Here is a 14,067-nt window from a genome sequence, read left to right as displayed (position 1 = left end):
TAGAAAACTAAGGCACGTTGTTTTGAAGAACATAAAAGAAAAAGCAATATTTTTGAAAAATAAAACACTTCTATTATTATACTACAATATTGACCAACATTTACTTTAATTTCAAGTTCATTACTCTTTTCACTTTCGACGCACTACATTACGATGCGAACGAGGAGCGCAAACAGGCGCCGCAGCCTTCGCTGCGTTGACTGCTGTGTACCGACTGTTGCGTAAATCAGAGCAAATCGAAAAAAAATTATCTCGGCCTAACCGCACGTTTGTTCGCGCTCAAATTCCGCACAGAGGTTGCATTTGGCGGTCAGTTTTGTTTTATACTACATTTAGGTGGGGTACTTGCCTGATTCGGTCAGAATTATTTGGAAATCCCAATTGTTTGCGGCGACGGAAAACCAATACAGAAAGGCTTCGCAGAACTGGTATCCGTGGCGCCATCTTGCACTTACCGGAAAAACGAGCCCTTTACCGGGGAGGGCGGCGTAGGAGGGCTTGGACTCGCATAGCCAAGTCACGGCCATGGCCTTCTCTTGATCGCTGCACGACCGCATTTTCGGTGATGTCTTGCGCTGCTTCGTAGCAGATAGCACCAAGCAAAGATAATTTGCTCACCAATTTAGCACAGCTGGGTTTCTCCAGTCGGTACGAGATGGTGCCACGGGTACCAATGCTGACATCGCCAGGAAGGAGGGCAGCAGTCTCATCTGCTGCTTTCTGGATGTCGAAAAGGCATATGACAACGTTCCGCACGAAGCTCTCTTCCACCGCCTTGGTACTCTGGGGGTGGCACCTCCACTCCTCGATACGATAAAGAGGTTGTACCGCGAAAATGCAGTCACAGCCTTTGGCAATGTGCAATCGGAGTGGGTCTGCGTGCGCAAAGGGATTCGGCAGGGATACCCATTGTCTCCCCTCCTCTACCTGCTGTATGGTGGTGGTGGCAGTGGTTTATTTAAAAAATAAAAAGTGAAGCAAAAGAGTGTTGCCGGCCGCGGCAATTGCTATCTAATATCTTAAGCACCCGAGCTGCAGCCGGCGGAAACGAAAGGGAAAGGAAGAGGATAGTGAGGAGAAGTATAGAGGGGAGCGACAGCGAGAAAGGACAGGGTAGAGCTTTGTACACTATTTACAAAATACAAAAGTAATCAAGTTCGCGCCGCTCGCGCGCTAATGTCCAAGCATTGTCCGAAAATAAGTGCGCGCGAGCGGCCACTGCGCACAATCACTTACACAAGAAGTAAACTGTATGTAGTACATAGCCGCGCGCACGTAGCGTCCTGTCTCGGATTAATCGCGCGCGCGGCACACTGCACTAGCGGCCGGGGTGGGGCGCCCGGCCGCGTATACCGTCCGAGGTAGCACCCACGGAGCGTTCGTGTCACGCGTGCACTACCTGGCGTAGAGCAAGCGGGGAGTCAAGTCCGCCTGCTCGATGAACGCACAGAGGCTCACCATTGTTCTGTCACGGGTGCGCGCACTGCCGCGCGGCCACAGGAGCGCTTCGAGACTGTCCGGGATGATTCCCAGCGCCCTGTAGGCCGCGAGCATCTCGCGACGCGGCACTGCAGAAGCGGTACAGCGAAGGAGCATGTGCTCCATTGTCTCCACTGCGCCGCATTCAGCGCACGCGTCGCTCGACGAAAGTCCGTGGCGCACCCGTCTTTCCCCGGGCCACACGCAGCCGACGCGCACTCGGATGATCAACGCCCGCTGGAGGCGCGACAGTGAGCGCGCGCCGACGAGAGAAATGCGCTCTCCTCGCGCGATGCGAGGGTCCGGGTGTTGCTGACGGAGGTGGTCGTAGATCACCGCACGCACGTCTTCCAGGGCGAGCGGCTCGTCGCTGGGAGGAAGCTGATGTGCGGCGGTGGCGAGCTCGTCGGCTTGCTCGTTGCCGCGGATGCCGCAGTGACCGGGCACCCACTGCACGCGAATACTGCATCTGCGCTCCGCGAGGCGCTCAATGCGCTCGCGTAACGCGCACAGCAACGGGGTGCCACGGGCGGGAGTCTGCAGGCGGCTGAGGGCGGCACGGGAATCACACAGCAGAGCACACCTGGGTGGCGGCGGAGTAAGGGTGAGCACCAGGTCCAAGCCCAGGCGAAGACCCAGTAGCTCCGCCGTGGTCGAAGAGCCCAGGTAAGCCACTCTTTGCTGGCGGTGCAGCTGCAGGGCGGGGATGGTGGCCGCTGCGGCGAGCGAGCAGTTTTCGCTCACCACGGAGCCGTCAGTGAACACAAGCAGATGGTCGCGCAGTTGCTCGTAGATGACGGCTCCGGCTAGCTGCTGCACTGCACATAATGGTGTGCTGCGTTTTCCCGCGATGCCGACGATCTCTCGCTGTACCTCCGTCGTGAGGGGCCAGGGGGAGCAGAGGCCGTAGGGGGGCGTGGCGCGCGTCAGCTGGTCATATTCCTGCAGTGCCGCGCCCATTCTTGAGCGCGGGTAGTGACGAAGGCGCTGCAGGAGTTCCGCGCCGTCTGGTGCGCGGTGAAGGCGGTCAATGTGGTGCAGCGAGCGCTGCGTGGCCTGTAGCTGCAGCGGCCACGCGCCCGCCTCGGCCAGTGTCGCCTCGCATTGCGAGTTTCCGGGTAGACCGAGGCAGGTCCGCAGCGCTTTGCGATGCTGCACCTCCAGTGCCTTCCATGATGGTTTGCGCACCGTGACGAGGGGCAGCGCGTAGAGTATCGCCCCTAAGGCTGCGGCGTTGTAGAGGCGCAGCGCAGCCTGCTGAGAAATCCCCTGGCCCCGGGCGGTGAGCTTGTGCACAGCGGCTGTAGTCCTCTTCAACTGCTGGCAGGCCCTGGTCGCCGCGGGGCGGAAGGAGAGGCGCTGGTCGATTTCCAGGCCGAGGTACCGCACGGAGCTCTTCCACGGCAGCGGCGTCCCAGCCAACGTCAGCGGCGCCAGGCGGGCGCATCTGCGAGCTGCGCAGGCCATGGCTGCAGTCTTCTCCGCGCAAAGCGCCAGGCCGAGGCCCCGCAACCGGTCGCCGATAGCGTCAAGGGACCCCTGGAGGCAGTCTCTCACGCGGGAAGCCTCGCCCGGAGGTCCCAAGCACCACAGAGCGATGTCGTCCGTGTATATGGAGATGTACACGCGGTGCCGGTTGCCTGTGGGCAGACAGCCCGGCACCGCCGACATCGCCACATTGAAGAGGAACGGGGACAACACCGACCCCTGCGGCACGCCTAGATCCACCGGGCGGGGCTGAGAGAGAGCCGCTCCCACGCGCACGCGAATAGTGCGCGCGTTGAGGAACCCCTGCACATAACGCAACAGACGACCGGCCACGCCCGCCTCTTCCAGCCTCGCGAGAATTACCGCACGGTGGACGTTGTCAAACGCACTCGACACGTCGAGCAGCAAGAGCAGTGCTACCTGCCGCGCCGCCACGGCGTGCTCGAGTGCGGAGACAACGTCCGCGATTGAATCTGCCGCGCAGCGCATCCCGCGAAACCCTGTCTGACGCTCGTCGAACAAGTCTGCCTCCGCGGCCCGCGCATGCAGGCGTTGGAGCGCCATATGCTCCATCAGCTTGCATGCCGCCGACGTTAGCGCCACTGGCCGGTATCCGCTGAGCTCCGTGGGTGGGCGGCCTGGCTTCGGTATCGGGCAGACGACCGCTGTGCGCCACTCCTCAGGTAGCACCCCGCGTTCCCACACCAGGTTGAGCTGCCGCAGGAGGACTTGACGTTGTTCCGCGTCCAGGTTGCGCAGCATCTGGTACGTAACCCCGTCTGGCCCGGGCGATGAGCGGCGGGTGCAGTGGTGCAGCGCGTCGTTCAGTTCCGCCGCTGTGAAGAGCGCGTTGCACGGGCCGTCATCCGGGGCGGGGGAAGAGTACCTGGCGTCAAAACTGGGGCCCGATGTCGTCACTGCACTGCTCGCGGGACGCTGTGGCGCAAATCGGTCAGCGAACTGCTCATCCAGCTGTTGGTTTGTTTGGCCGCTCGAGATGGCGAGAGCGGCCAGGGGCTGAGGGTTCGCCTGAGGTGTAGTGATGCGCCGCAGGGTGGTGAAGAGCCGCCGCGAGCTGCGATCCTTCTCCATCGTGTTGCAGAGAGAAGCCCACTGCCGTCGATAAAGCTTGTTGGAGTGACGCCTTGCCGCTGCGTCCAGCCGATTGTAGACCGCCCAGTATTCTGGCTTGTCCGTCCGTCGCGCCCTGCGCTCCGCCTTGTCCCTTTTGTCGCGCAGATCGAGCAGCTTATTGTCGGGTGTTGGCTGACCTGCCCGCACCTCTGCGCGACGCGTGGCTGCGAGGGCGCTCCGGACAAGACTGGTGAAGTAATCGGCGCCGGACGCAGCGGCGGCGTCCACCTCTTGGCGGAAGTGGCCCCAATTCACGATTGCGTACGTACGCATGGGGCGCGCCTCTTTAGCAGTGGGCTCTATGGTGATGGAGAAGTGATCCGAGCCCCAGAGTGATGGTGCACGACGCCAGGTCGCCTCGATGCCGCTGGACGCGAACGCAACGTCGATGCAGGAGCCTGACGATCCACGCCGTCGGAAGGTGGGCTGGCCAGTGTTGAGGGGAGTGAGTCCCAGCTGCGTTGCTGTGTCATGCAGGTCGTTGCCGCGCCGGTCGTTGCGCGCACTGCCCCACGCACAATGATGGGCGTTGAAGTCTCCAACTATGAGCTGGCGCGGGGCACAACACGACGACACTGCACGAAAACACAGCGCGTTCCACGCCACAGCTGGGCGCACATAAACACTGGCCACTGATGTGTCAACACCCCCGACGCGCACTGTCACTGCCACGCACTCCTGAACGTCACTCGTCGCCGCCGCCGTGCCGACGAGCGCGTGCTGGACGTCGCGTCGCACATAAATGGAGGCCCGCGATTTCCCGGGTCGATGGGCTGGGTCGCCGCAGGGGATCGATGCACATGACTCCTCCTCACACTTCGTTGGTGAATGGTAACCGATGTAGCCGGGCAGCCGCCTTTGGGGCTCCCCATCCCGCAGCCGGACATAAGTTTCCTGCAGCGCGATCACCTCTGGTTGTTCGGATGTTATGCGTGAGCGGAGCTCAGCGTATCGCGCTGCAAGGGAGCGGACGTTCCATTGCAGGACTGTGGGAATGCGGGGTACTGCCCGGCGACTAGCCATGTTGTTGGCTGTTTAGTGCAGGAGGGCCTGTCGCTTCCTCACAGATGCGGCGACCCTCGGAGCCCTCTGGCAGGAGCACGCTTAGTGCTCGCAGCGCGGCCTGCAGGCGCTCGATTAAGGCGTCGCGTGCGTCCAGAGGGGAGCCACCGGAGGTAGTCGGTGCGGGCCTCACTGGTGCGGTGCGGGAACCGGCCTGCTGCTTGGGATGCTGCCCCCGCTGCTTCTGAGGCCGGAGCTGCTGAGAAGGCTGCTGCTGCTGCTTGCTGTGGCCCGCAACCTGCGCATAGCTGCGCTTGCTTGGTTGCTGCTGTGCAGCCTGCGGAGCCGTTTCTTCGCGTACAACCGCGCGCACGGCCCGTCGTGAGAGAGGCACCTCTGACGAAGCCAAAATCGTGGCGACATGCCTCTCTCGTTGCCAGTGGGGGCATGAAGGGTCCGTGGCAGGGTGTCGACCGCCGCAATTTGAGCAGCGCGATTTTCCGCTGGTGCACGCTCCAGTGTCGTGTGGCGCACCGCAGCGGGCACAGCGGGCAGCAGCTCTGCAGGCCTCGGTGGCATGGCCCAGGCTGGAACAGCGGGAACACTGCAGTGGGCGCGGGCGGCAGGGCCGGACAGCGAGGCGCCGCCTGTAAATGAACACATGCGGCGGCGGGATCGGCGCCGCAAATCGGAGAAGCAGCGTGCTTCCCGACAGCGACGCCGACGTCACTGCCACCGCCGACTCCACTGCGGCAAGCAGCTGGTCCGCTGAGCGGCGCGCGTCCACGCCGAACACGAGCCCACTGGACTGGTTGCGAGGAGCTGGCTCCCTGGCGCACACAGCCAGGCCACGGATGACAGTCGTGGCCAGAAGCGAGCCGAAGGTAGCTGCGCAGCCGATGTCCACCGCCACGACGTTCCGCCGCGTGTTAACGCGAACCGCCAGCACGCCAGGGCGCGGGCCCAGCTCCTCAGCAATCTCCCAGCCCTGTTCCCTGCTTATGGCCACGCCGCGTTCCGCTGGCCGGAACAGGACTGTCCAGTGGAGCTCCTCATGGACCGCCACAGCAGCAGCAGCTCTCTGCAGGGCAGCGTTACGCCTTCGCTGTGCTCGGGTTGAAGCCTGGCGCCAGGGGATCAGGCTGGCGGTCTCCAGTGAGCATGAGGATGCCGGGGGGGCGTGGCGTTCGTTGTTGTCAGGCACGCTGGCAGCGTGCGCCGCGCTCCGTCTGAGAGCCGCAGCTGCGGCCTCTGGGTCACGTGCTGGGTTTGCTGGCTTCTGCGCCGCGTCAGCCGATGTCGTCACCGGCAGCTGGTCCCTCAGGGTGGGGGCTTGCGTTCCGGCGAGAGCAGGGGGAAAGCAGCCAGCACTGGCAGACACGCCATTGTCGGCTGTCACCTCCCTGGCTCTTTGTCCTGTGGTCGCTCCCTCAGGACGCGGAGGGGGAGGTGAGACAGGTGCAGTTAGCTGCAGCGCTTCGCGCTTAGCAGCAGATTCCTCGCCCCCGCTGCCTTTGTTCCCCTCCCCCTCTTCAGAGTGGGTGGAACGGCGCCGCTTGCGATGGGTGCTTTGATCCATGGCGTCGTCCCCCTCTGGCTCTCCTACAGCTGCTTCCACCGTTTCTGGAATGTCGCCGCCGCCGAGTGGTGGCTGCAGGACCGGGCTGGCAATGGCGGCTCCCACGTGTTGGTCCGCGCGCGCCGCCATCGCAGCAGCACGTGGCGGAAGGGCCAAGGTGCGTAGCGTTGCCTTCGCCGTCTCCGGAGTCAGGGCAGCGCGCTGTGTTGCGCGTTGCACGCACTCTATCCATCTCTCTAGCAGCGGAGATGAATCGATAGACCGGTCGCGGCGTGCGCTCTGCGAACGAGGTCCGTCCGGCACAGTCCTAGGCTTGCGTATTCCGCGGCCGCGGGCCTCCTGGTGGGGCTCCATGGCCGGGGGGCCACGGGAGGTCGTTATCCTAGGTCCAGGTCCGTTGCCTGCGGGTCGTACGTGCAGGCGATGCGGGCCCAACCCGGTTGCTGCACGGCGTAGCTAGGCCCGGCCGAAGTCGAAGGAGCGTCAAAAAACACGTCCGACTCGGTCAAAGGTCAGAACCATTTCTCTGCTGTATGTGTGCGGACTGGAAAAGGCACTCCTGCAGGCAAACCTGGGATTTGGCCTTAAATACAGCACCAGAGGAATTGACAACTCCAGCCGACTGCCGGGTCTTGCCTTTGCTGATGACATAGTAATTACGGGAGAAACACCACAGGATGTACAGAAAATGCTAGACGTTTGTGCCGTGGAGCTGCGAAGCCTTGGACTCAAGTTCAACCAACGAAAATGCATGGTTGTTCAGCTGGCGGGCGAGGCGACTGATCAGCTGTTGCTGACGTTGAACGAAGAGCCCCTGACAGTCGACACATCGTACAAAGCATAAATTTGTGCGCTGAGACTGACATGTTCAGGCTGCACGAGGCCAAGGTCCGTCAGTCTGCACTCCGAGCGCAATGCATCCTCAGACGTCGGTGCCTGTGGGGGTGCCATCAGTACGCTATGGACCGCGACCTCTGGAAGCTCGCGCACGTACCAGGACTCACGTTCGCCAACGCGGTGGTCTGCCTCCCACCAACCACCAGGAATTGGCTAGAGCGCAGACAGACAGAGGTCGGCCGCACTGCAGTCGGTTGTCATGGACGGGTGGCCAATGCAGCCATCCAAGGCGACCTTGGATGGTCTAGTGTTGAGGCAAGGGAGGCATGCAGCAAGCTAGAGTACCGCGGTCGACTCCAGTTCATGAGCCGCGACCGATGGGCAAGGCGGGTCTTTGAATACCTCGCTGCGACATGCCTACGCACTACATGGGTGAAGGGCCTCCACTGGATAGAAGGCAAGTATGGCCTTTTCCAGACACCCATAAATGCCGAATCACCAACGGCGTGGAAACAGGAGGCAAGAAGACGGGTCCAAGAACTGGAGAATAAGCAGTGGCTGCAGGCGCTCGCCGAAAAACCGACACTGGCTGTGTACCGCCAGTGCAAGAACAGCATCGGACCCGAAAAGATCTTTGACAACGGCCTGGGTAGCACATTGCTGTTTGAGGCCCGGGCCGGAGCGCTGCGGACACTGGTGTACCGCCGTCGCTTCGATGCAACATCAGAAGCACAGGCAGCACTATGCCGAGCGTGTGGCGATGCGGAGGAGACCATCGAGCACCTGGTGATGTCGTGCCAGAGACTCCATCCGATGCCGACAGAGGGCACCACATTCCCTCAGGCGCTCGGCTTTCACGATGCTGCGGTGGACGACGAGGGAGACAACTCCAAGCACGAGAGCGAGGGTGTGCTGCGAACCAAGCGTCGACTGACTCTTTGGTGGCGCAGGTGGCGGTCCCACTCTGACGGTGAGCGGGAACCATTTTTGGTGATATTTGTACGTCGACTGTACCTCGCTCCTTCGCTTCATAAATATGGTTCAGATATCTCCGAAAAGCTACTTTTCTCTGCTTTCAAAAGATGCATTTTGTTTAACGGTAGCTGCAAATTTGTTTCAACTGTAAAAGAAAACGCAAAGATGAAAACTGGCAGTTGAGCTCAACTTGTCTCAGGAAATGCAAAATTGTGAAAAACCTCTTGCACCTAGAGAAATATCTTTCGAGATACTTTGAGATCGGATGCTAATCAACATATTTAAGCATTTAGAAGTACGTGTATAGATTAGTTTATTAGCCACACATGTTTGAAAAGCATAGAAAACAGAACAATGTAATCTGCAATAACTTTTGGGATATGCATTGCATTGCGGCGCCTTTTTGTACAGTTTGAGATCGTCTAATCGCCCTTCCATTCTGAAAATTTCATCCGTCTGCCTTGTTTAGTTTAAAAGTTATTCCTGATCAAAATTAGCGTTTTTTCGAAATAGTTAAAAACGGAATGCAAAATTGTTCAGGTAACCAGCGCGTGGCAGTTTTGATATTTTGCGTGAAGAAACTTAATACTTCGCTCTACGCGGCTAAGCATCGCCTTTACTCTACGGCTTTTGGGGAATGCGCAATGTCTAGTTGATTTTAGCTACCTTTTTTGTTCTCCTCATGAAGGACACAAGCTCTTGAAACGTTCCGCGGCTTCTTTTTTTCTGGCAAATATACTCTTAAAATGTCGGTCTCTCATTCCTTTAATCAACTTGTAACAATTGCCAAGAACAAAGTCCACAGAATACAAACAATAGTAGCAATAACGCAGCGACATGCGATAAATGTAGATAAATTTAGTAAGTAGCGCCATCTACACACATGCACGTGTACTAAATAATCACAGTTCAAAAAAATAACGAGTGTGGCGCTGCTAAACATTTACAATCAGGAGGTGTTCACGAGAGGGAACGATACCTCTACGATGTTCGCACGTTTCCCTCGATTTTGCCTATGTAGTGTGTGTCGAACTTCCAAGCAGATTTCCGCCATATTGCTTTGCTGGATTGTTTTGTAGCGTAAAGCTAGTAAAGCCACACTACGCGGGTCAGAGCCGAGTTTTGCGCGAGTGTGCGCCGCCTGTTATGCGCAGCGCGAGAACCGCGTGACGTCACGAGAGGCGCAGGTCCGCCGGTGCGAGCTCCTCGCTGCCGGCGCCGCCGGCGTGCGCTCCTCTCCGACGCGTGACCTCGTGTTTACGACAGTTGCGCCGCGCGCTACTGCGCATGCGCGAGGAGGGTGCGCGGAGAAATGACGGTCGCGCTCAACATGTAAGCTCTGGTAAGCTAAGGAGAGTCGAGCCGCTGCCAAACGGCGCAGAAGACTGGAAAATGTAAATTCTTCCGATCCCGAGGTTGTCGCCTGGCAGTTTGCCGTCGAGCAGCCAAGGCGAAACGTGCGGCCGAAACACCGGATCACTTGACGCTACGTATATCCAGGCATAGCAGAGCTAAGCCACTGCCAATTTTTTTCACCTGACGCTACGAAACGCATTCTGGGCGTCGTATTATTTTTCGAGGACAGCTTTGGCATTGCTAAAGCGACAGGAAAGGGAAGGGAAGACAGGCTTTCGCTTCGTGCTGCCGGTTGTTCGTTGTTCCGGCTAGCGCTGTGGAGGGGAAGTTGGAGAGCGCTCGATTCGCCTGCACTCAATGCACCAGTTCGGCAAAGTTCTGCGGCAGCGGCGGTGCGGCGGGTGTGTACCGCTAGTTCCGGCACTTTGAGCGCAGTTTGGCACTGTCTGCTTCCAAAACGGATGGTCGAGTGCAGGCCTGGTCGTCGCTAGCCTTTGCGATGCCAATGAATTGGAGCCAGCTGTTTACAGCCTACATCAGCGGCAGCCAACCTCTCGTATCTCATGAAGAAATGTGCAAACCGCAGATCACAATAACATGTTGCCATGAACCAGCCTCGATCCGTTTCTTTGGAGAACTCGAGCAGCGTTCTAGCTTGTCGACGAGTGAAAGTTACTTGAGTCTCCGCCGTTTATCACAACCCGCAAACCATCATCTGCTTCCATGGCGGCTGCAGCTGCACTATTTCAGCACTAACCATGGAGCAGGTGCAGTTTTACTGAACTAGACTCGCACTTCTTTCAAACGAATGCCGTGGTTCAGAGGGCGCCATGTTCCACCGCTGAAATGAATCCATGTGGTATATAAGTCGGGTACAACTCAAGAACGAAGCAGCACATGCCCATCAAAGGAGACCGCCCAGCCAAGCGCGTCGACCGAACAGTTTTCTGTTCGGTCACCACAGGTGCGCCGCGACAGCAGTGGAGACTGAAGCTGCCACGACCGTCTGTTGCCGAATATGACCCCACCTGTAGCATTCAGCGCTTTTGCGAAAAAGACGCTCTCGCGCGGATCTATGCGAAAGGTGAGCAGCCCAGCCCTCTCCCCCCCCCTCCCTCTTTAGTGGCCAGTGCAGCTGAGACAATTAACGGGGGCACCACACCTACTAGTACCTTCGCCTTTCTCCCTGTCTTTTCCCCTGCTCCTGCTCAGGTGCTCCTAGAGACGATGGCGGATGCCGGGGCAGCAAAATCTCTTCCTTTCTTTTTGCGTTATTATTCTTTTAGCCTTATCCCGAACAAAGGACATCCACCGTCGGCGACACGGGGACAAAGCGCCGACTCCTTCGTTCTCTTTCGCAGACTTGGCTGCATGCACAGCCACACAAATCGACGTGATTGGCTGGAGAGCTCGGTCTGAGTTGCGTGTGCCGCTTCGTTCTTTTGTTGTAACCGACTATAGTGCTGAGAAGTCCCCTTTTCGGGAACTGGCACAAAGGACCGCCCCCTCCCCTTGCTGCGCGCCCCTCCTGCAGGCGGGGTAGACTAGCGCCGCAGGAAAAGGAATTCTCGGAAAATGATTACAAGCACGTTATAAGCGGTGTTTACATGACGGGTTGAGTGGAGGATTTGAGCTGAAAACCGGTTACTGGGTTCATGTAAACGAGTCGGGTCCGGGAGTCGAGGGAGCGAGTCCAGTCAACTCCGCTGCAGGGGGTGGGTTGACTCACTCGACCCCAACAGCAGACAGCACGTAAACCGGTCTGAGTAGGGTTAGTGGAAGGAGGGGTGATAAATGCGAACCTGTTATTCGCTTGCGCCGTAGCGCCTGCGAGGCAGCCGTGCATGCCGCAATCTTCCCGGCTGCCACTGCCCTTTCCCGCTGCGCCGTTCGACGCTTGGTGCCGCTGCTGTTGAACCGGTCGCGACTCGCTAAAATCGAGTTCATGTAAACATGCAGTCAAGTTGGGCTGACCTTGCTCAACTCGATCTCCTGGCTCGATCCGCCGAAGTCGGGTTCATGTAAACGAGGCTATAGTTTCCTGACAATAGACGGTGTGAAAATAGCAGCTGTTCCTACAGTTTCCAGGTACGCGCGCGTGGACACGCACGCATACACCCACACATACGCGGGCGCACTTTTTCAATCTTTGACCCAACCAAATCGAGGCAAATCGACGCAAGGTTAGAAAGATATACATTTCAACACGCGATGGAAAATTCTGGAGGGAATAAGCAACCTAATGATTCAAACTGGATACAAGAAAGACGTACGTCTAAAATGAATAAGAGCACGCAGTTGAGGGTCCAAACGAGAGAGGGGAGGGGGTCGCCCTAAGTGCCTACAGAACTATCGCTTTGTAGCCGATCCCTTTTTTTTGGTAGCATTCCTGCACACCTCGCCCCCCCCCCCCCCCCCCCCCGTTCTTCTTCGTACAATGTCTATAAAAAAGTCTCGAGTCCGCCTCGTGAATGGTATGCATCTGTATACTGCATTTTTGTGAGCCTTGGCAAAATTCCGTCGAAGTTGATCGGAATTGGTTGCAAGGTGCCGCCGCATGTACGACGAATATTTGCTTCTGAGGTAAACACATTCCGACACCCTGCGGTGCTAACCCTCTCAATAGCAATTTCACGTCTCTTGCGCAATGTCGATTCATCTCAAGGGTAAACAGAAATTGACAATTGCCCACTTCTCTCTGCCTTTTTATTTACCAACCATAGTTTATAAGGTTGGACAGGCATACGCTGAGCGTTGACTAAATTGTATAGCTGTCTTTGTTATAGTTTTCTTATCATAGATGCAATATCATTTGATAAAAAAATATTTTTTTTTTCAGCGCTATAGTTAGCAGGTTACACTCTAGACCAGGAGTGTTCCGACTACTACTAATATTACTATGCATCAACAGTGACGAAGTGATTGAACGCGCAAAAGACGAGGGCAGAAGGAAGGACACAAGAAAGGCACCGATTTCAACTATAAGGTTCACTTAAAAAAAAAAACGCTAGAAATATATACATGGGACATAAACATAATTAATTTTCTTTATTTCACACCTTCCTTATTTTTGGCGTCCGCTTCCTCTTTTCGCTTACTTACTAATTTGCTCTGTGCAATTATGTCGACAGTTATCACTAACTCTCCCAAGTTTCCACTGTGTCGACGTTGTGCCTTGTGCGATGCGGGCTGGGCAGCATTATTTTTTTCTTTTTCTTTGCTCCCAATAATATATGTCACGACATTGAAAACAGGAAAGTCTGTAGTCGCGTAAAACTCAAGAACGAAACGGCACATTCCCTCAAAGGAGGCCCTCCAGATAGTAACATCGACGGTACAGCTTTCTGCGGCTATTTAGCCAAGGCTAAACAAGAGAGAGAAGGAAACGGTCCTCTGTTCCCGTGCTGGCATCCTTATCCCGAACAAGGATCACCTCACCTCTGACGCCGTTTGGACAAAGACGGTACCCTCTTTGCCCCGGCTTGCCCCACTCTCTTTGGCTTTGGCAAGGGACAGGCAGAGAAAGAAGCATGCGGAACTACCCCAGCCAACACCTCCCCCCACGCACGACGAGGACTAGCAGCCGGGCTTGCCATGGTTCGTTTGTAATCCTCTGAAGGCAGGCGCAGCAACAAAAGAACCCTCACGCAGCACAGGTGCACGGGTCAAGAAAGGACCGGACACGTATCTCAACATCTCAACCAAAACCAGTCTCGGGTCGCTGGGGGCAAGACGGGTAGACACTTTCTCAGTGATGGATCAGTGTCGTAGCCTGGTGGCAGAATATGAACTACTCGCAAGATGGCGGCAGTGGAACCGCCACCTTAACCGCGCGAAACCGCAGAGTCGGATGTGAACGCGCTCGATGAGCGAACTCCTTGCTTTGAACTTTGCGTTTTTTTTTCTCTCCTTTCTTGTGCGCTTTCATCTCGTTTTTTGTTTTTTTTTTGTTTTTTGGTCTGGGTGCTCACTTTAGTGGTGCCCGCCCGTTACAAAGGGTACGGCCTCAAGTATCTATCTATCTATCTATCTATCTATCTATCTATCTATCTATCTATCTATCTATCTATCTATCTATCTATCTATCTATCTATCTATCTATCTATCTATCTATCTATCTATCTATCTATCTATCTATCTATCTATCTATCTATCTATCTGTCTGTCTGTCTGTCTGTCTGTCTGTCTGTCTGTCTGTCTGTCTGTCTGTCTGTCTG

General features: G+C 56.8%; 1 pseudogene; it reads left to right on the top strand.

Annotated features, from left to right (window-relative positions):
• The first annotated feature begins 621 nt into the window (after positions 1–621).
• LOC149355594 (uncharacterized) lies at positions 622–8,458 on the top strand (annotated as a pseudogene).
• Positions 8,459–14,067: the final 5,609 nt, after the last annotated feature.

The sequence above is a fragment of the Amblyomma mixtum genome, chromosome 3 (assembly GCF_055824585.1).
Source record: "Amblyomma mixtum isolate Tamu chromosome 3, ASM5582458v1, whole genome shotgun sequence".
Taxonomy (NCBI): domain Eukaryota; kingdom Metazoa; phylum Arthropoda; class Arachnida; order Ixodida; family Ixodidae; genus Amblyomma; species Amblyomma mixtum.
The sequence above is the reverse complement of the archived record's forward strand: the minus strand, read 5'-3'. Positions and strand labels throughout refer to the sequence as shown.